Source organism: Miscanthus floridulus, chromosome 9 (assembly GCF_019320115.1).
Source record: "Miscanthus floridulus cultivar M001 chromosome 9, ASM1932011v1, whole genome shotgun sequence".
Taxonomy (NCBI): Eukaryota; Viridiplantae; Streptophyta; class Magnoliopsida; order Poales; family Poaceae; genus Miscanthus; species Miscanthus floridulus.
In genome coordinates, this window is record NC_089588.1 from 77218246 (window position 1) to 77239660 (window position 21415).

Here is a 21415-nt window from a genome sequence, read left to right on the forward strand (position 1 = left end):
CCGATTTGGGTGCTCCTGAACATGAAGAATACCTCACTGCTGGACGTAGGGCCCTAACAGCCTTAACTAGGATAAACCGTTGTGTCTCTCTTGTGTTTTTGAGTACCCAAGCCACCAGAGACCCACACTTCTGACATCCAATGAACAACCACGATGCTTTCTGCAGTTACGAAGCCATGATAGCATCGCTCACTGTGGGCACCGCTGGCCTAGGGAGGAGCTTGTCGTGTCTCACCGCTCACCTGAGGAGGAGCTCATTGTGGCCTCGCTGCAAACCAAGGCCTCATTGGGGGAGCCACCTGTCGGGAAGGAGAAGCTGGGGATAGGTGCTCATCTAGGGAAGAAGCCGGGGAGGGAGGCGCGTGCCATCGAGGCTTATCTGGGAGGATATGGGAGGATAAGGAAAAGCCACGCACGTTAGACCAAACCGGCCAACCCATAGATGGGTGCCGAGTGGAGCGCCCTTGGGAATGAGGACGAAGCATGAGATTTAAGGGCCACCAAAATTTGCGGTGTGTTTCTGGCTGCAAGCCTGCAACCCTTAAAATTTAGTTTGGGGCTTGAATAGGGTCCCTACGGGAGATTCTCTAAATGACTACAACACCTACACTGTTGTTAGCTGCGTCAGGAGCATAAAAGCGTGATCCAGTTCCCCGGCCCATGCGCTGGTAACTGAAACAGTCTATGTTCATCAACATGTGTGTCTATGTGCGACTGTGTGAGTGACCATGTCATGCGCTCCCCGTGGCATGGCAACGCTCTTCAGTTTGGAAATATCTCGCGGGTCTGGAAAGCCTCCATGCTCTTCAGTCTTCTCTTTTGTGTCTCCCTCGCCCACAAGGCAGCGCATCGTGGTTGCTTCCTCTTGCTCCCGTCTCTCATCGTGCCTTCCCATTATAAATCTCACCACCAATGGCAGAGTCAGAGCTAACAGGAAGAGGGCGGCAAATGAAGGGTCTAGATTAGATATTCCAGAAATAAAGGTCAACATCAGATCTCCCAAGCTAACTATTCCTCTCATTTTAGGTATGCAGCTAAACATCTAGTCAGTTGAAATTATGAAGATGAGTAACAATAGCACAAGGCTAATGAATGGAGAGGCTAGTCTAGATGAAATGAAACATGAGAGCATGCATGCAACCATGCAGTGAAACACAAGGTCATCCTTTGGAAGTCCATGCAGAGAGGGGGGAGGGCAAAGCCAAGGATGATCCCGACATGGCTCCGCCAGTGCTCATGACACATCCTCAAAGTGATCGAAGATAATCTAGAAGTTTTCAAAAGAAGTAAAAAACATCCAACCATTAATTCTAATTTGGGATGGGCATTACTAGTGCCCGGACGTCCGGACAGACGACCGTGGCTGCTTGTTTCCCGCCCGTAGCAACTGGATGGCGTGGACCTTAGCTTGCTCTAGGGCCACTACGCGAGCATCACGATGCCATCGGCCCACCTGGGGCTGCCACCTCCACGGGCACATTTGCGTGCTCGTCGGGTAGGGTTTCATGCTGAGTTCAAACTACCGCGGTGAGATGGAGGGAGGGAAAGGGATGGGAGGGAGAGGAGACGGCGAGGCATGATGCATGAGGAAGGTGCAAGGTAGGAGCTGAAGCCCTATGGCAGGCTACTGTCCGCCAGCCACCGGCACCATTGCAACATATGCAACACCCGATCTACTTTTGAAATATCTAGATGTAACATTTGCATTATACGTCTAAAGACAGATGAAACATTTGAAACATGCATCTAAAACACTTGCAAAAAACACTTGAAACACTGGAAAACCTTTGCAACATATATGCAACATCCAGATAAAAATTTGCAACATATGTGTGAAACATATGCAATGTCCTGATAAACACACTTGCAATATACATCTGAAAAAATAGATAAAACATTGGGGACAGACGTTTGCAACATAACTGTACAACCATTGCAACATATGCAACATCCCGATCTATTTTTGCAACATCCATATAAAACCCTTGCAACATACCTCTAAAACAACTGAAACACTTGAAACATACGCTTGCAACACATGCTTTCAACATAATGTCACCTTGCTACTTGGACGAATGGAGCTCATCCTTTTGGGAGCTCGACGCCGGTGCAGAGCTCGATGCCAAGAAGTGCTCATAGGTCGCCGCTGTGGAGCTCATTGGTGGCACGGACCATGGCAGTAGCCGCAGTAGGCGGATGGAGCACGACCATGAAGGGAGGCGCCGAGTCCGGACGGCGGTGGGCAGCATGGGCGAGGGCTACGCCAACGAGCGGTGCCAGCAAGTGGTGCAGGCGAAGCCCATCCCGAGGGGGTGGCGTGGGTGAGCGGAGTCGTTGTGCGAGCAGGGGCGCACAGTGTAGAGTGGGCGTGCGACGCGGGCTAGGTCCATGAATGAGTTGATGAGGATGGGTCCATGAAAGTGTGGATGAGGCGTCCAAACGGGAGTCACAGGATGGACGCATGGATACAAGCATTACCTATTTGGGATATTCTAATCATTATTGCCAATAAATGTTATATTATGTTTTGTCAAACTTACCTACATCTTCCATTGTGGAAACAGTGTAAAGTAACACTGTTGATGGTAGTTAACATTCATCACAAACCATCAATATAACTTTCATAAATGATTAAAATGGATCACCAACATAGACTTAGGGGTTTTAACTGACAAATTCCACAAGTTTTGGTGAATCTGTGTTTTTAGCAGGATTTAATCAGAAAACCGCCAAGGAGTACCTATTCGTCAAAGGAAATCGCCAAATTCCACAGGATAAACAACGTGGGAAGACTCTAGGAGGCTCTCCACTGAAGTGGAGCCTGAGCCACTGACATGTGGGGCCGGCCGATCCCATATGTAGGCCGGCCGGTCCCTAGACCCACCAGTCAGCCTCTAGCCTCCTATGTTGGTTCTCCACCACCTCCTAGATTGCATCTATGCCATTTATTCAAGTGGGTTTGATTCGAGGGCTCAGAATTGACTCTCCAGCCTATATATACCTACATGTACCCCCCTCTGGGGCATATGCCATGCATTTAATCCTAAGAGCCTAAGGGCCAGTAACCCTAATTCATATTTTCACTAGGATTAGAGCTAGCAATGAAGAGAAGATTAGTCCTTGATGGGATCTAGTCTTGTATTAGAGATAGAGAGATAGAGTGAGAGGGAAGAGTTTTGGAGGAGTCCCGGCCTATTTGTGCTCTCTCTATGGCTTGTAATCTGGCGGACTCAAGTACTCCTTGAGCTTGTTTCTGATATTTCTCTAGTAATCGATTTCTAATTCAAGTAAACATCTTATTCATATTGTTCTTCAGGTTTGCGACCCTCTTTTGAGTACTTTAATCCTTGTAGCTCCTGGGTTAAAGTAGTATTCGTAGTGTAAGCGTGGTGCTTAGGCTCGGTTACTCATGGATGTACCCTACTTTTTGGATCGATGGTAGCTCAAGAGGGTGACTCTTATAGCCTCATTGAATCCTTTGTAGTCCACCTCCCGTTAGTAGGCCTAGCAAGACATTGTTGCTATAGAAAACATACTCTGCCTGTGTTTTCACTACAAGGATTCACCTCTAATGCCACGCCACACAATTGCAACACCACTAATTTGGTTGCCATAGGGCGGTCGTATTGCAACCTTTTCATAAAATGGTTGCAATATGTGCCTATAATGTAATGGACTAAATGTGTTGCAATATGTGTGCTTTGTCGTTGCAATAGGAGTGTGCTACTGCAACCATTTTAGAATTGTGTTGCAATTAGTTGGCGTTATTGCCATGGCGCTTTGGAGTTGCATTAGTATTGATTTTCGTTGCAATTACTTGGTGTTATTGCAACAATATTGGATTTGGTTGCTTTTGCTTGTAACTATTGCCATAGTTATTCTGTGTTGCAATAATCTTCAGTGGTGTTGCAATTGCTAGCTAGTTATTGCAACAAGAATTCTAAAATGGTTGCATTAGCATGTTCCTATTGCCATGGTGTTTTGGGGTTGTAATAATCTTCTGCGGCATTGCAATTGTTAGGTCCTTATTGCAACTACAATCCTAAATGGATGTTATATCATGTTACTATTGCCATGGTTTTTTTGTGTTGCTATAGACTAATGTATTTCATTGCAATATGTTGTTGTATGTGACACTTGTATTTCATGGGCCTTTTGCTGGCTAGGGCTAGCCAAAAACTGTTTCCTAAGCCCCACACCTAGGGGTGAAAATAGTATGGATATTTTCCGACCGTATTCGAGATCGAATCCATTTATGCTTTATTTCGCTGCACACAAATCCACCCCAATCACATGGTTTGGGAGGGATTGAGGTGGAACTTAAACTAAATTTTACCTCAATCCCTCCCAAACCATGTGGATTGGGGTGGATTTGTGTGCAGCCAAACAAAGCCTTAGAGGGGTTTAAATCTGTTCATATCCGAGTCCGAATATTCAACATCCGATACCATATCCATATCCGAATACTCAAATCGCATATTTATGATGTTGATATCCAATTGTATCCTATCCAGTATGGTTGGCATTATCCGTATTCGAATCTGAATCTGGACAGAAATATGAAAACAAATGTAATATCAGTGATATCCGTTCGTATCTGATCCGTTTTCATCCCTACCCATGCCATTTCTAAAAACCCTTCGATCATATCCTATGTCGTTGATACTCTTGTCCACATGTTGTCACACCTTAGCTAGCTTCGGGATGTCTTCTTTTTGTGAACAAGCTTCAGGATGTCTTCATGTGTCCATAGTTACATGGAAAAGGCCGCATGAGTGCCCTAGCTAGCTACGGGGCTTCTTTGTGTGACACAGTTATGTGGAAAAGGCTGGTGACCTAGCAACGATGAGACTTCGCGTGACATGCCCCTCCCAGCCCAATGACATGTTGATGTCACTATCGTTTTTGCTCTGTTTAGAAATCATTAGGTTGCATAGTTTTATTGTTGTTCAAGCATGTAGGCCAATGGTGCATTGTTGTGATTATGAAACATGTACCTGCCTTGTTGAGCTAAAATTTGGCTAACTTTGGCTATCCCGCTCTACCTATCACGATTACACAAAAACCGCAGCCATGAATCAAAAATTGGCTAAGTCCCGCGCTCATGCTCTTTTAAAAAAAATCCCAATCTCCACCCTCCCACTCCTTTAGTCTGCACGCGCTCCTTGCCTCACCCAAAAATCCCTCCAACCCTAATAAATAAAAAAGATGCCTCACGATCCTTTATCCTTTCTCTCTCCAGATCCCCCGTCAGCCACCGCCCCCTTTAGATCCCCTCCATCGCCGTGATCCCGTCAGCGACCCCAACGCCGCCGTTCTCTAGCCACCGCCACTTCTGCCTCCTCTTGCCCGCAAGCAGTGGGGCCGGGACTGACTCCCCACGCCTCAACGCCGACCCTGCCGCCTCCAGCAGCACCTCCACTTGGCTGGCCTCTGCCATTGGTCGCTAGAAGGTCCAGGCCAGAAGTAGCCAACACCTGCACGCCGCCAGTTGCCTCCCCCGCTGCCTCTACACATCGCAAGACGAGGACGGACGCCCCCTCGATCGAACTCGAGCCTGAGGCCCTCCCCTTGTGGATATTGCTGGTGAGGACAACATTACAATCCAGTCGACTCCAATCCCAACCTGTGAAGGCGATCTGCAAGGTAGTAGGAGTGCCTTCTTTATTTCATTCATACAACACACATCTACAGATGGTTTGATCTCACTATTAAATCATCAAAATATATTTATTGCTTGCATTTTACTTTACATCTGATTCATGTTTCCTATGCATTTTGGTAGAAGCTGCTGTGACATGAATATAACTCCTTTGCAAATTACATGTGAAGAAAGATCCATTCATACTTTCAAAATAATTTTGTGTTGTTTTGGTTCTTGCTTGCTCACTAAAAAAAAAGAAATTCTAACATCTGGTTCTGTAGGGTACACTAGTACTGAAAACGGGCTTTACTCCCGGTTGGGAAACCCCTTCAGTCCCGGTTTCCCAACCGGGAGCACCAATCTAGGACTAAAGGGCCCCTCCTTTAGTCTCGGTTTCTCGCCCGGGACTAAAGGTGCACCTTTAGTCCCGGTTGGTAAGACCAACCAGGACTATAGAGGCCTCCCGGCCTAGCCACGTGGGGCGGCCCTTTAGTCCCGGTTGGTATTACCAACCGGGACTAAAGGTTTCCTTTTTTTTCTTTTTTTTGTTTCTATTTTTAATTGATGATTCGTTTTGGTTTTCGAATAGGTTTTCGAATATGCATTCTACGCTGCTAATAATATACGTATTCTACACTTTATAATGTTCGAACATTTTATACAAACTAAAGTATGAAACTAACGTATATATTACATGCATATACATATATTGTATGTTATTTTATGTACATATAATATGTATATATATATATATTACAAATAAAGCTTGCATTGTATATTCTATCATATCCCTGGGATAACAAATTCACTCCATCTGGTTTGGCTTCCATGTTTCATTGATGTCATTGTAGAACTCGCCGGCGGGGTTGAGGACCTGGTCATTAAGAAATCCTGCTATGGTCTCTTGAATTGCTTTCAGTTGGTCATGTCGTATGACTTTTTCCTTCAACCATAGAGTCTTCAATAAAAGTTAAAGGAAAAGTATTAATATATATATATATATATGTGTGTGTGTGTGTTGGTCACGTGATTACTTATATATATGAGCAATAAAAGAAATTGTAAATATATGAATATATTTATATAACGTACTTTAAGGTTCTCTTCAGGAGTTCTTTTTGAGTATGCCATAATGAACTCGTAAACATAGTATCCGCAGTAGTTGTTCCCCTGTTCTTGCCTCAGAACCCACTTTTACGAGAAAAAAGATCCGGTGAATTGAAAGCATGCATCGTGTTAATTGAATTATATATATATAAATATAGCTAGTACTTACTTTGTGTGCAATTACATCCAGTGGCACTTTGCAATGTTTCATGTGGTGTTCCTCAATGAAACTTTTCGAAACACTACGCCCAATAAAATAAAAAATTAATTTGGCCTTGAATAATTGTTGCAGTTAAGAGATCGGGGTATATATAGTTGCTAGAGAGACCAAATTACCCTTGGATAATATCTATCATGTCTTGGTACTCTGTTTGCTCTTTTCTTAATGAGTCTAAGATGCTCAACCGACTATTGGCCATATCGATGACCATCAATATCCAGTGATTGTTGCATATGTTTTTATACACAAATATGATCGACATTAACTAGAGTCAACATATGTATATGTGGGAGATAGCTTAGCTAGTAAGCAAATAATTGAACAAATGTCCATATGATCGACATTAATTATTTAACACTCACTTGAAGTTGTAGGGGAATAGTATGTCCTTGTTTTGTTGGTTCACTGAGAACCTCATGAGATTTTTCTCGAGTTCAGCTTTCCATCCAGGCGGCGGATCAGGGTGTTTGAATATGACATTTGGATCAACGAAACCAACATCATTATCCTGTCTCTTTCTGAGTTCTATCATCTCATATCTGCATATATAAAAATATAGTGTGAGGATATATAATTTATATATATACATGTAGCTTTATATATATATACACTTTAATAGTAGAAAATAATCACACTTACAGACAATAGCAACTAATGAGACTTTTGTCGAGAGAGTCCAGGTGGCATAGTTGGTGTAATTCTCCAAACTCGACATATATAACGTCATCGCCACGGAAGTAATGTTGCTTTCTAATTCTGACAGAAACAAAGTTCTCTCCCCGTTTACATGCCGCCATGTACCACTTGTTTAGCAGGTACATTTGCGTACCCGGTTCACCTAAGACCTCAGGGTTGTATAGACTCTTTCCATGTTCAAATTTCTTCCAAGGAACCACTTTCAGAGTAGATGGTCCTTCAGCGAGCACTTGGGCAAGGTCCAAACCTATATCCTCGTAAAACCAAACCAGTTCCTCAAAATCGATGTTCGGTAAGTCTAAGTTTGAACCATATTTATTACGAATGACAAGAGGGGGGACTGATTGTTGCGATTGTTGTCCGAGTTGTGCAACACCTTTCCCTGCTCTAGTCTTTTTCTGCGCCGCCTCAAATGACTTGGTGAGAGAGCGGTCGTAGTTTGATTTTGGCCGGGTCTTTTGAGATTCTCGCTTTTTTCTGGTCCACCTTCTTTCTTAGAAGATCTGGAGCTAGGTAGAAGTATAGTTTCTCTGGGTTCTCCCTCGCTTCTCGTTGCTTTCTTACTTTTTCAAAGAAACTTTTCACATCTTTTTGTACTGCATCCTTTAATTCCTTTTCACTTTTCTCGTAAGACAGTTTTTGGGGAATAACTGGATTAGAGGAGGCTTTCTTCTTTGCCGGCTGGTGGGCCAACGGCTTCGTTTGTGGGGCGGACCTCTTAGGAACCGTTGGAGACCTCCTTGGAGGCGTTGCAGACCTCCTTGGAGGTGGCGGCGGTGGAGACCTCCTTGGAGGGTTTGGAGACCTCCTTGGAGGTGGCGACGGTGGTGGCGTTGCATAATCATTGCCCGGAGCACTATGTTGATCTGAAGATTGAATAATTGGACTTAGGTTGGCGGAGGCCCTACTGTGTGATTACAAAAAAGAATAATTAGGTATACGAAATTGTTATTATTAATCATGCATGTCAATAGAAAATTTGTGAAAAAATTGTTTCGTTCACTTTTGTCCGCACCTATTGTCTGGCAGTTGAGGAAGCGGCGGTGGATTAGAGACCCCAGGAATAATGATGTAGCGCTTGCGCCATAGTATGAATGTCTTCTCTGCTTCTCCTAGAGTCTTCTCACCATCACCTCCTGGAATGTCAAGAGGCAGATCACTAAAACCTTTGTTAACTCTATCCACTGAGACGCTAACACATCCAGGTGGTATTATTGCCCCATGGATTCTTGGTGTCTAGGTAGGATCTGGAGGAGAAAAAACACCGAGAGCCACCATGATTGTGGCATTCTCTTTTGGAATATGTAGCTCACATGATGTAAACGGTGCAGTGATGTCATCCACGGGGAAACATAGCATTGCATCATCTTGATTTGGCAACTCCGTGGAAGCACAGCTGCTTTTCAACTGATCAAGGGGGCTAATATTAATGTTGATTCCTAGATCTGATGCCTGCCTTTGGGCACTCATTGCTATTTGCACTAGCTTTATGATTTCGTCCTGTATTCTAGCTTGCATGTCTTTTTCGCGCTCCTATGCTTGAAGCAACGCCTCCCGTGACTCACGAATGAATTCCTCCAACCTGCTAATCCACGCTGCATCCTCATCCTTCCTTCTCTACCGGCTTCTGTAGATATCTCTGTCATTAGGGAAACCATGCTCCCAAGAAATGTTCCGTCCTAAACCTCTCATTCAGCCACTATGTTCAGCGGTCCCAAGGGCATACGTCAGTTCATCCTTCTCTCTATTAGGCCTAAACGCACCAATAGTTTTAGCTTGTAGAGCATAAGAAAATCTTTGTGTTGCTCTTTCGAGTTTTTGGCCATGAACCATCTTCCCGGTATCTAGGTCCAGTCTTCCCCCATGAGCAAAAAACCAATTCTTCGCGCGTTTGGGCCAATTGAGTGATTCTGGTGTGATACCCTTGGCAAGAATGTCCAATTCCATTTTTCCCACTTGGGAATGGCAGTCGCGTAGCCACCTGATCCCATGCCATGGTGGTATACCTTCTGTCGGGCATTGTCTTGGTTCCTTCTCACCCGTTCCTCACCCTCTTCCGATGTCTTGTACTGTACAAAATCATTCCAGTAGGGCCTCAACTTCGCGAGCGGGCCACTAGTATTGAAATTGGGCGTTAGGTTCTTCTTGACGTATTTCGTGTATAGGGAATTCTTCTAAGTCTGAAATTGTGTGGCCATCTTCTTCATAGCCCACTTTCGAACTAGTTCCTTCAATTCATCATCGTTGATAGCATCATAATCATCCGCTTACAACGTGAAATGTTGAAGGATATTATCCCAAATTAAATTCTTATCAAGATCAGAGACAAAACTAACATGAGGCTCGTTGATCTTTTGCTTCCATTCACGGGCACTGATCGGAAGTCTGTCCCTTACAAGGCACCCACAGTGTTGCATGAATTTCTTTGCATGTGGACCAAGTGGTTCACCTGTCTTGATATTGAATTCCGATATTATGTAGCGCCCCTCCAATGGCTTTTTCGGGCCTCGAATTTTTTTGCTTTTCGCCGTTGTGGTCGTCGATCCAGAGGGCTACGTATAAAAAAGAATAAATCAATATCATGTGTACACATAATAGATGATAGATATTCAAATATATATATATATATATAATATTCAAATATATATAAATATATATACCTCGCCAGTATTTTCTTGCACAATATTTTCTTGGTTATCTTCAAGAGCCAGGTATTGACTCCCGTCATCTACATCCTGCTGGTCACCATCGGCAAATTGAGTGCCGGTGTTGATAATATTCATCATTTCTTCATCCACATTGTCTCTCGGGGCAGCCATCTAGCTTTTACACCAGCAGATATATCTATAAAAAATAAAAACTATATCTATAAAATGAACTCCTGAAGGACGTGCCACCTCAAGGATAGTAACATTTGTAAAAATCATTTTTGTATCTGTACTAGTGATAGAATCTAGCATAAGCCTTATTTAAGTGCCTAGCTTGTTTGAAGGGGAAATCTTAACTGACAAAGTTTAAAGGTTTCCATAGCGTTTAACACTACTCTGCTTGTCGAGAAGGTTGCTAGTGTTGTGTCATTGGCATTTTTCATGGCCGTGGCCATGGTCATTGTGTTCTCATCTTTTACTGCGGCAGGTAAGTAATTCACATGATATTTCTGCAGGTTAACAGAAGAATGGGAGTGTACACACATAATAATCGTTTATCGTTTATATTTATATATATACTACATTTGGGTACGGTGATTGATAGACTACTGCGATGATATCGGGATGTGTGAATAAATAACCATCCATACTAGTTGACCTTGCTTACGTGATCATCTCGGCGAGCATTTCTCCACCGGACGGCACCGTACTTGGCCACGGAAGAGCTCCGACGGGGAAGGGAACACGGTCTTCCACAACCGTTGCCGCTCTCCCTCGTAGAATCAAAGCTCCTCCTTAACGTCCGTTACCGCTCGGTAGAGAACATGCTAGCCGAGATGAACACGGTCTGCAAGTTCAACAAGTACGAATTTTCTACAATTTCCTAACTAGTCGTCATAAGCTACCACGCAAAAAGGAGGAAACAACGAGACACCGGGCCACGCCTGTGCTCCACTGAGCTCGATGGCTCAGCGCAAAATCGCATTACAAGATTGCCGGCACGAGGGCTCGGCACACGCATCCATCCGATTACAAAAGGTTGGAGCAATTAATCCATCATAAACGGATTATATATGGTGGCGGCGGTGGCTCACATCCAAGGTGTCAAACGCGAGGACCAGCTCCTGCAGCCAAAAAAACATGTTAGAGACTTGAACTTTACTAAAAAAACATGTTACAGAAGTATGCACCAATTGCAAAGGCTAGAAAATAATTATCTATTTTTCTAATGCAAGCTAGAAGTGCATGTATAATTTTGTTTCAAAATAAATCCAATAACTATGAGTAAGGACAGACAAAAAAAAGCACAAAATATAGCTAATCACATCGATTTTAAATGAGTACTCAGAAGTAAAAAAAAAAACTAATCCATATTACTACTCCAATTCCTCTTCTAGCAGCCTAAATATCAAATCCTTGATGAGGACTCACAGCGAGATGAGGAATTGTGATGAGCGATTGCGCTCACTGCTGCTCTCCAATAGAAAAGGCCATCATCTCTCCAGTAGAAAAGGCCATCATTATTGATATGCTTTTCTCTTGCTTCTAAATATAATATCTAGCTCTACAAAAAAAAGGATGGCAAGGAGACCCAACAGAACCCCGACGATGGCATCATCAAGGGAATATCAACCCTACACTACTGAATCTAGCCAATACTAGTACAATGATGAACACTAGCGAGCTAGCTGGATGATGCTATTAATTCTCATGATCTGGAAAAATGGTCCGGTCACTGATGAGTGGGCCTTTGAAGGAAAGAACTGAGATGTGCTTTAGCTATAGCCCCAGCTTGGGTGAATTTTTATTTTTTAATTTGTTTTCTGCAAAAGAATATTCAAATTAAAAATTTGCAAAACTATACTATTGTTGCGGATTAAACCAGCAGGAAGCACTAATCATCGGTCAAAGTGACGGTATTTCCTTTTTTCTATCAGCTCATCTTAAAAACTCATAACTTTTATATATGAACTTGGATGAAGTTAGAAGATATATGAAAGTTGTAGAGAAACAAAAGGTCGGTTCCTCAATTTACCGTATCCAAATCTACCCAATACTAGGAAGAATATGAACACTAGGCGAATGAGAGGTCAGTTCTGCTCTCGATCAGGTGCCGATGAGGCCACTGGAGCAGAGGGGACGGATGATGAATCGAAGCGATACATTCATTGAGCAATGGCACTGAATGAGTTGGCCATACAACAGCAAGAGAGTGCAGAGGAAGAGGGAGACTGGGCCAAACCTAGAGAAGACGTACCATAATAGAGATGTTGTGGCCTGCTGCGGATCTTGGAGAAGACTGCTTGGGGGCGAGGTGGGCCGGGGATGAGGACGACGCGAGGCTAGGGTGGTCGCCTGGGGGTGGCGGCGCTGCTGGATCGGATCGTTCTGGTGGAGAAGATGAGGCGACGGAGAAGAAGGCGGCGGAGACAGAGAGGAAGAGAACTAGAGAAGGGAGAAGGGCGTGGTTTATAAAGGGGGACCTTTAGTCCCGGGTGAAGCCAGGGCCCAGGACTAAAGGTTCTTTAGTCCCGGGTTATGGTTACAACTGGGACTAAATGTCTGACCTTTAGTCCCGGGTGTAGCCATGGCCCGGGAGTAAAGGGGATTTTGGCGGGCCGTGCAAACGCAGCCCATCTTTAGTAGTCCCGGGTGATGGTTAGAATCGAGACTAAAGGTCCTTTAGTCCCGGGTGATGGTTAGAACTGGGACTAAAGGTCTGCCCTTTAGTCCCGGGTGGTTGGTCCACCTGGGAGTAAAGGTGGGCTGCAGTTTGGCTCCCCGCCAGTTTGTAGAAGTTTTTCCTTTTTTATATACTTCTTTTATATAAATATGCAGAGAGTTGTTAATTGCCTAGTAAATAAAATATTAGCAAAAAAATTACAAAAAAATTTCCAGGACATGGTTTTGCATTATTGTACATAAGAAAAATCTATAACCTAAACTTTTTTGTTTTACCATATAAATATTTAACATAGTGTAAATAATAATCATAATTTTCACCATGCAAAAATGTACTACTTAATTAAAATCATTAAAACTATTGCTTTTTGACAGAAAATTAGTTTTCACATCTTATTGACGTTGATCATTTGTTTTTTCATCACACATTCTCCACGGGAAATCCACCGTCAAGCAGAAAACTCATTTAAATCGTAGAAAATATGAATACACGACAGAAATATGAATACACTATATATCTCAACTGGGCACAGTAGTGAACTTCTTCTTAACGTATATCCCTTGGTTATGATCGCGCTGTAACCATGGAGTGTCCTCATCATTTAGCTGGATGCTTGGGTCTTTGTTCACTGTGAACGGTGGAATTCGGTCATTCTTTTCATAATCTTCTGATATGTCTGACTTGTCTTCAATTCCGATGATGTTTCTTTTCCCTGAAAGAACTATGTGGCGCTTTGGCTCATTGATTGGGTCGTTGTTGTTTTTCCCTCTCTTCGGTTTTGTAGACATGTCGTTGACATAGAACACTTGATTCACATCCTTGGCAAGGACGAACGGTTCATCTTTATACCCAATATTGTTGAGGTCCACGGTTGTCATTCCATACTGGTTGTCGACTGCTACCCTGCCTCAAGTCGCCTTTACCCATTGGCACTTGAACAAAGGTACCTTAAAAGTAGGTGCATAGTTTAGTTCCCATATCTCCTCTATGCGACCATAATATATTTGCTTGTTTCCATTAGGGTCGGTGGCATCTATGCGAACACCACTATTTTGGTTGGTGCTCCTTTTATCTTGGGCTACTGTGTAAAATGTATTCCCATTTATCTCGTACCCTTTGTATGTGAGGATATACCACGATGGATGCCTAGCCAACAAATATAGTTGCTCGTCAATACTCTCATCACCCTGACATTCTTTTCGCAACCAGTCGCTGAAAGTTTCCATGTGCTGACGCGTAATCCAAGCTTCAGACTTCCCTGAAAACTTGGATCAGAGCAACAATTTATGTGTCTCGATATACGGATCCACCAAGGAGGAGTTTTGCAGAACTGTGTAGTGTGCTTTATTAAAATAATTGTCCTGTGTACCAATATATGTTTTCTTTCCTAGTGTCCCCTTTCCACTTAGTCTCCCCTCGTGTCGTGATTCAGGAACACCAATCGGGTCAAGGTCGAGAATAAAGTCAACACAAAACTCAATGACCTCCTCTGTTCCATAGCCCTTGGTGATGCTTCCTTCTGGCCGAGCATGGTTGTGAACATATTTCTTTAGGACTCCCATGAACCTCTCAAAGGGGAACATGTTGTGCAGGAACACGGGACCGAGAATGCTAATCTCCTTGACTAGGTGAACTAGGAGGTGTGTCATGATATTAAAGAAGGAAGGAGGGAACACCAACTCAAAGCTGACAAGACATTGAACCACATCATTCTGTAGTTTAGCTAGATCCATTGGATCGATTGCCTTATGACAAATTGCATTGAGGAATGCACATAGCTTCACGGTGGCTAGACGTACATTTGGAGGTAGAATTCCTCTTAATGCAACTGGAAGCAATTGCGTCATGAGCACGTGGCAGTCATGGGACTTTAAGTTTAGGAATTTCTTCTCTGGCACATTTATTATACCCTTTATATTCAAGGAGAATCCAGATGGTACCTTGATGCTTGCTAGGCATTCAAACATGCTTTCCTTCTCTTCTTTGCTAAGAGTGTAGCTGGCAGGACTTAAGTAATGGTGTCCATCATCTGTCTTCTCTGGATGTAGGTTGTCTCATTCTTTCAAACATCGTAGGTCCTGTCGTGCTTCAAGTGTGTCCTTAGGCTTCCCATACACACCCATAAAGCCTAGCAGGTTCACACAAAGATTCTTCGTCAGGCGCATCACGTCGATCGTGCTACGGACCTCTAGGACTTGCCAATAGGGTAGCTCCCAAAATATGGACTTCTTCTTCCACATGGGTGCATGACCGTCGGTGTCGTTCGGAATAGGTTCGCTGCCATGTGCCTTTCTGAATACTACTTTCACATCCTTGACCATATTTAGTACATCCTCACCAGTTCGGTTGCCCGGCTTGGTCTAGTGGTCTGCCTTACCTTTAAAATGCTTGTCTTTCTTTCTTAGGGGGTGATTCGCAGGAAGAAATCGACGATGGCCAAGGTACATGACCTTTTGACATTTTTTCAAGAATATACCTTTAATGTCATCGAAACAGTGCGTGCATGCATTATATCCTTTGTTTGATTGTCCTGAAAGATTACTTAGAGCAGGCCAATCATTGATGGTTACGAACAACAATGCTCGTAGGTCAAAGTGCTCCTATTTGTGCTCATCCCACATATGTACACCTGGTCTGTTCCACAAAAGTAGAAGTTCTTCAACTAGTGGCCTCAGGTACACATCGATGTTGTTGCCAGGTTGCCTTGGGCCTTGGATGAGCACTGGCATCATAATAAACTTACGCTTCATGCATAACCAGGGAGGAAGGTTGTAGATACATAGAGTAACAGGCCAAGTGCTATGACTACTGCTCTGCTCCCCGAAAGGATTCATACCATCCGTACTTAAAGCAAACCTTAAGTTTCTTGCGTCATTTACAAACTCTAGGAATTCTCTATCGATTGCTCTCCACTAGGACCCATCAGCAGGGTGTCTCAACATATTATCTACCTTACGGTCTTCTTTGTGCCATCGCAATAACTCTGCATGGTCTTTGTTTCTAAATAGTCGTTTCAAGCGTGGTATTATAGGAGCATACCACATAATCTTGGCAGGGATTTTCTTCGTGGGACGTTCGCCCTCAACATCACCAGGGTCATCTCGCCTGATCTTATACTGCGATGCATGACATACCGGGCATGCATCTAACTTCTCGTACTCCTTACCATGGTAGAGGATGCAGTCATTAGGACATGCATGTATCTTCTGGATTTCTAATCCCAAAGGGCAGACTACCTATTTTGCTTCGTACGTAGTGATGGGCAATTCGATATCCTTCGGAAGCATCTTCTTTTGGATTTTCAGTAACTCCCCAAATCCTTTGTCAGATACACCATTCTTTGCCTTCCATTGTAGCAATTCCAGTGTGGTACCCAACTTTTTCTGTCCCGCATCACAAGTTGGGTATAGCAATTTCTTATGATCCTCTAGCATGCGCTCGAACTTGATCTTCTCCTTTTCACTTTTGCATTCTCTTTGTGCGTCACGAATGGCCTAACCAAGATCATCAGCGGGCTCATCTTCTGCCACTACCTCTTCTTTAGCTTCCCCCATTGCAGTATCATTGAAGGCATCATATTCAGCAATAATGTCATCATCGTCCCATTGTTCTTCTTCACCTTCTTCCATTTCAACCCCGGTTTCTCCGTGCTTCGTCCAACAAATATAGTTTGGCATGAAACCCGACTTCAACAAATGTGAATGAAGGCTCCTTGAGCTAGCATATTTCTTCAAATTCTTATATATGGCACATGAGCAGCACATGAAACCATCGCGTTTGTTTGCCTCGGCCACACGTAAGAAAGAATGCATGCCCTCAATGAACTCTTGGGAGCGGCGATCAGCATTGTACATCCAATGCCGGCTCATCTGCATTACATGACATACATACCATATTAAAACCTAGAACATAATTAGTTAATTATACGACATGCATGCTACCACACAAGGTATTAATTTATGAAAGTCTCGCTATAATGTAGACAATCCCAACTACCACTAAAAAACTAAAGCTAAAATGCACTTCAGCAGCATAAGGATTTTGCGGCCAATCCCAACTAAAACAGACAGATCATGCATTTGTTCAACATCTATGGGCTTCTTCCGCAGTATCACTGCCTCATCAGCCGCCGTAGCCGCCTGTGCAAGAGAGTTTTGCACGTGTTCAACATACTCTTCCTCCTAGTACCAGCCTGAACATCCAGTGCCATCCCACTAAAATTAAAACAAAAAATTAGAACTTTAATCACAATCATCATGAAAATAAGTATAAATTAACCATAATCATCAAATGCGACAAAATAACTCACATTGCGATTCGGACACTTGTAGAAGCTACGGCCCTTGTTGGGACACTCCTTCCTCACCTGGTACTCCATCACAATCTTCTTCTCACACTTGCTGCATGCAATGAGAGGAAGGTCCGGCCTCAGTCGCTTTGGAACCCAATGAGAGGCCGAGGACCCAGAAGCAGTTGCCATCTACTCTCTATACTCATTTTTAATATAATATAAATTTCTCATTTTATAAACAAATAAAATTAAAAAAACTCTAAAATTCTCTATATCTCTAAACCATGAAGTGTGCTATGCATGCTAGAAATGAAAACTCAATACTAGTTTTGAATAACTACTTTAACCTTCCTTCATCCAAATACGCAAACTTTAAAGTGATTTTGAGCTTAAATAGCTTACAAATAAAAAAATCTACCATAAAAAACCACATATATCTAGTCCACAAAATGAAATAAGCTACTGATGAAACATGAGAGTATAAAGTTGGTAACCTTTAGAACCGAAGAATCGATGGAGGAATGGAAGAAATCTTGTGATACACCGGTGATGAGGAAGAAGAGAGGCCGGCGATGAAGCAAGAACACTGAGCTCGAAGTGGCTCGGGCTCGGGGAGGAACAAGGGCTATATAGGAGGGGACTTTTAGTCCTGGTTGGTGACAGAAACTAGGACTAAAGGTCCCTTTCTAATCCCGGACGGAGCCTCCAGACGGGAGTAGACTTTTACTCCCGGTTGGAGGGACCAACCGGGAGTAAAAGTTAACCTTTAGTCCCGGTTGGTAGCTCCAACCGGGACTAAAGGTCCCCTGCAGCAAAAGCCTGCTGCAGTAGCCGTTGGGCAGGGATCTTTAGTCCCGGTTGGAGCTACAAACCGGGACTAAAGGTCTCTCTAGTCCCGGGCCCGAAAAATACTGGGACTAAAGCCAAATTTCAAGCTGGATCAAAGGTCGTTTCTCTACTAGTGGTAATTTATATATGCTAGTTTATATATAGTAGGGTGGCTTTATATATGTTGCTTTGCTTCACAAGAATCTGGTGTTTCATTGCTAACTAGGGATGTTTTATGTACATCTGTTAGGGTTCCTATTTCTTCTTCTCTGATGCCAACTAATGTCAAATGCATGTTATATATTTCTTCAGATGAATGAAGTCCAGCCAAGTATTGATCAAATTTGTGCTCATGAATTGAATGTTAAACAAAGAGGAGAAGATAGAACATATTCATACTCAATGAGGACATTGCTCCTTAGTTGGTAAGCTCTTAATTTCTAGAAGAAAAAAAAATTCAATGTCCTGTGTGACTATCACTCAAAACTATGATGACGTTCTGTCTTTTAAGAGTAGAGAAATATGAAATGAGATTAGTTATTGACATTGTGATGTCCATGAGTCAAAAAATGGTAGCTAGATTGGGCAAGTAGATTTCAATTTATGAATGTCGTATGTGTATTAGTTATTCTGTACTTGCTAGTTGACAGGGCCATAAAAAGTATTAAGAAGTTGGCCATTCTGGACATCTAATTCGGTACATTCATGAATATTGGCTATGACTTTGCCGTCCACCTCTGAATATTGTTACCTATTATAACTCACGGGAAACGCACAGGCTGATACTATTTTTTCCTTTTAAACACGGTCTCTCTGTTATTTGCTTACTATAACACATGAATTTGCTAACCATTTTAAGCATCTTAAATTTAGGCAATACGGAAAATGCTATTTGTATTAATGTAGTTGTTGAACCAATTTTGCCATAACATGCCTGGTGAGGATTTGTGCATGTTTACTCTACTGTTTTTTATGAAAAAATAGGTTGATTGCTAAAGGTCGTTTAATCATTACAATGCCAATGTTGTTTAAGCATGATTAAATTTGAAGTGCTCGCAGTTGAAGTTACCATTGAGTCCATGCTTACTGGTCATGCTGAATAATCCAAAGTTGACATGGACATGCTTCTTGGTTTACAGTTTCATATCACTGCTTAATTATCCTATTGATATGCCAATTGAGCTTTCTTTTTATTATCAACGAGTCCTGGAATATACATCTATCAATACTGGAACTTTATTCTCACAAAAAATACTGCAATTTTATTAATCTTGAGACAGTCCATGGTGGTAGAGGTAATTTGGCAATAATTTATGTGAATTGACTTGATTCCTGGCAAAAGAAAATGAATCAAGAGTAGAGGTTGCAGTTCACATGTTATCGATCCTTCAGTTGCTACTTCGTTCACATACTTACTTGGTTCACATATAAGCATGCCTTGTTCATTTCCCCTACCTGCCGACTTGGATCAATACTGCCCCTGTCTTGCTTTGACAAATTTCTGAATTATTAGCCTCGGAACGAACTTCCTTTTGTAGTTTTCATTTGGACTTAACTTATTAGTACATGGATCCATAGAGTTCAGCTTTTGCAGAATGCTTGACTCAATTTTGATATACAATTATACATCAAAGGGAGTTTTAGTGACTTGAGAAGTCCAGTTTTGAAAGAAAACGGAAGTAGCAACTGAAGGATCGATAACAAAATTATACATCAATTTTGATATACAATTATACATCAAAGGGATTTTGTTCTCTTCTCCTCCCAAGATAAAAACAAATTCTTTATTGTCTGTAAACGGAAAACCGACAAGCAGATTAAGGAAACAGGGAACATAAAGGACAATATGAGGTTTCAGTGTTTTGCCCCACTTCAAATTTCAGTTTCTTTCATGAAACAAATAACTTGCCTTTGATGCTAGCTTTTCAGGAATTCAGAGAGGAGAAGAGAACAAAATCCACGCTCCAGAATTCAGGAATCATGCATGTCTCTAACCGTGCTCCTTTTGGCTTGTGTTTTGCAGCAAGCTGCAAACAGCAGCACAAGGGCTGCTATCGAGTCTCTGAAGCCCAAGCTGAAGGTCAGTTGCATTGGACCATTACAACACTCAGTTCAACTAATGACTTTCCCTGATATAGCAAACTTCACCTGAGTGAATTCATGTGATTTCTCCATCACTAAGACTGAACTTACTAATGGTCTGTTCCTAATTCCCCTTTCCAGAGAACACCTCGCCACCATCTGCCCCCTCGTAAGCCCACCTGTGCTTCTAGTTGAGAGTTGAGATGACGCACGGTAAGCTAGCTAGCTGGCCTCCAAGCTTCTTGTATGAACTTTGCACTTGTATTTAATAATCACTCCCTACAGGCAAACAACTTTGACAAAGCACAATTAGCTAAGTACTTAAAATTTGATAGAATTAACTTTAGACTTAATGTGGCCTGTAGCGTTATCACGAGCAATATACTAGTAGGGTAAAGTTGCTGAATTCGTACACTTCTTGAGATGTCCTAAATTGTGTGAGAATCCTGCAGGTGGCATTTTAGTTGGTTCTGATGGATTAGAGTAAATCTTTGACAACAAAAGTAATTGGAACTATTGGTCGTCCTCCATTGAGAATACGGCTAAGAGACAATCAAGCAAAAGGAACCAACAAGTCAGCAATGCAGAGGTGATTTGTTTGTAAACCTGTTAGTCTTTAGTTTAAGATTTCAAATTTACTTTGTTGAGTCCATGCTATTGTTGCCAAAATAATACAATTTTAGTTTACCTAATGCATATACTAATGTTAATGATTCTTTTCAGGAGCAAGATAGAGTGGAGCGCACGATTGATGGGATGATCAACAGCAAGCCAACCTTTGCTGCAATGCTAGACATAGCTCATTACATTTTGATGTGTTCAAACTAGCTAGTGTGTGTCGGATATCTTATGTGTTTCAGTTGTGCGTGTGTTATCGACTAGGTTTGACATTGGATGGTTTCATTAATGATTTGTACGAATAAAGCATATTTTGGTTTAATGGATGTCTAAATGCTTCATTCATCATATATTGTTCGGCGTGCAACTATTGTTTGAAGCTACCAAACAAAACGTCGCAATTGGACTATTGGCATAATCATTTGGTGTTTCAATATATGCTATAGCAACAAACAAATGGTGTGGAAAAAAAGCCTCAAACCAACGAAACAGCGGGCGTGGCAATAGAGTCTCCAAACTATAGTAACACAATAATAAGTGTGGCAATAGAGGGTACGAGTACAACAACCATATGTTTGTCGTTGCAACAAAGGGTTCC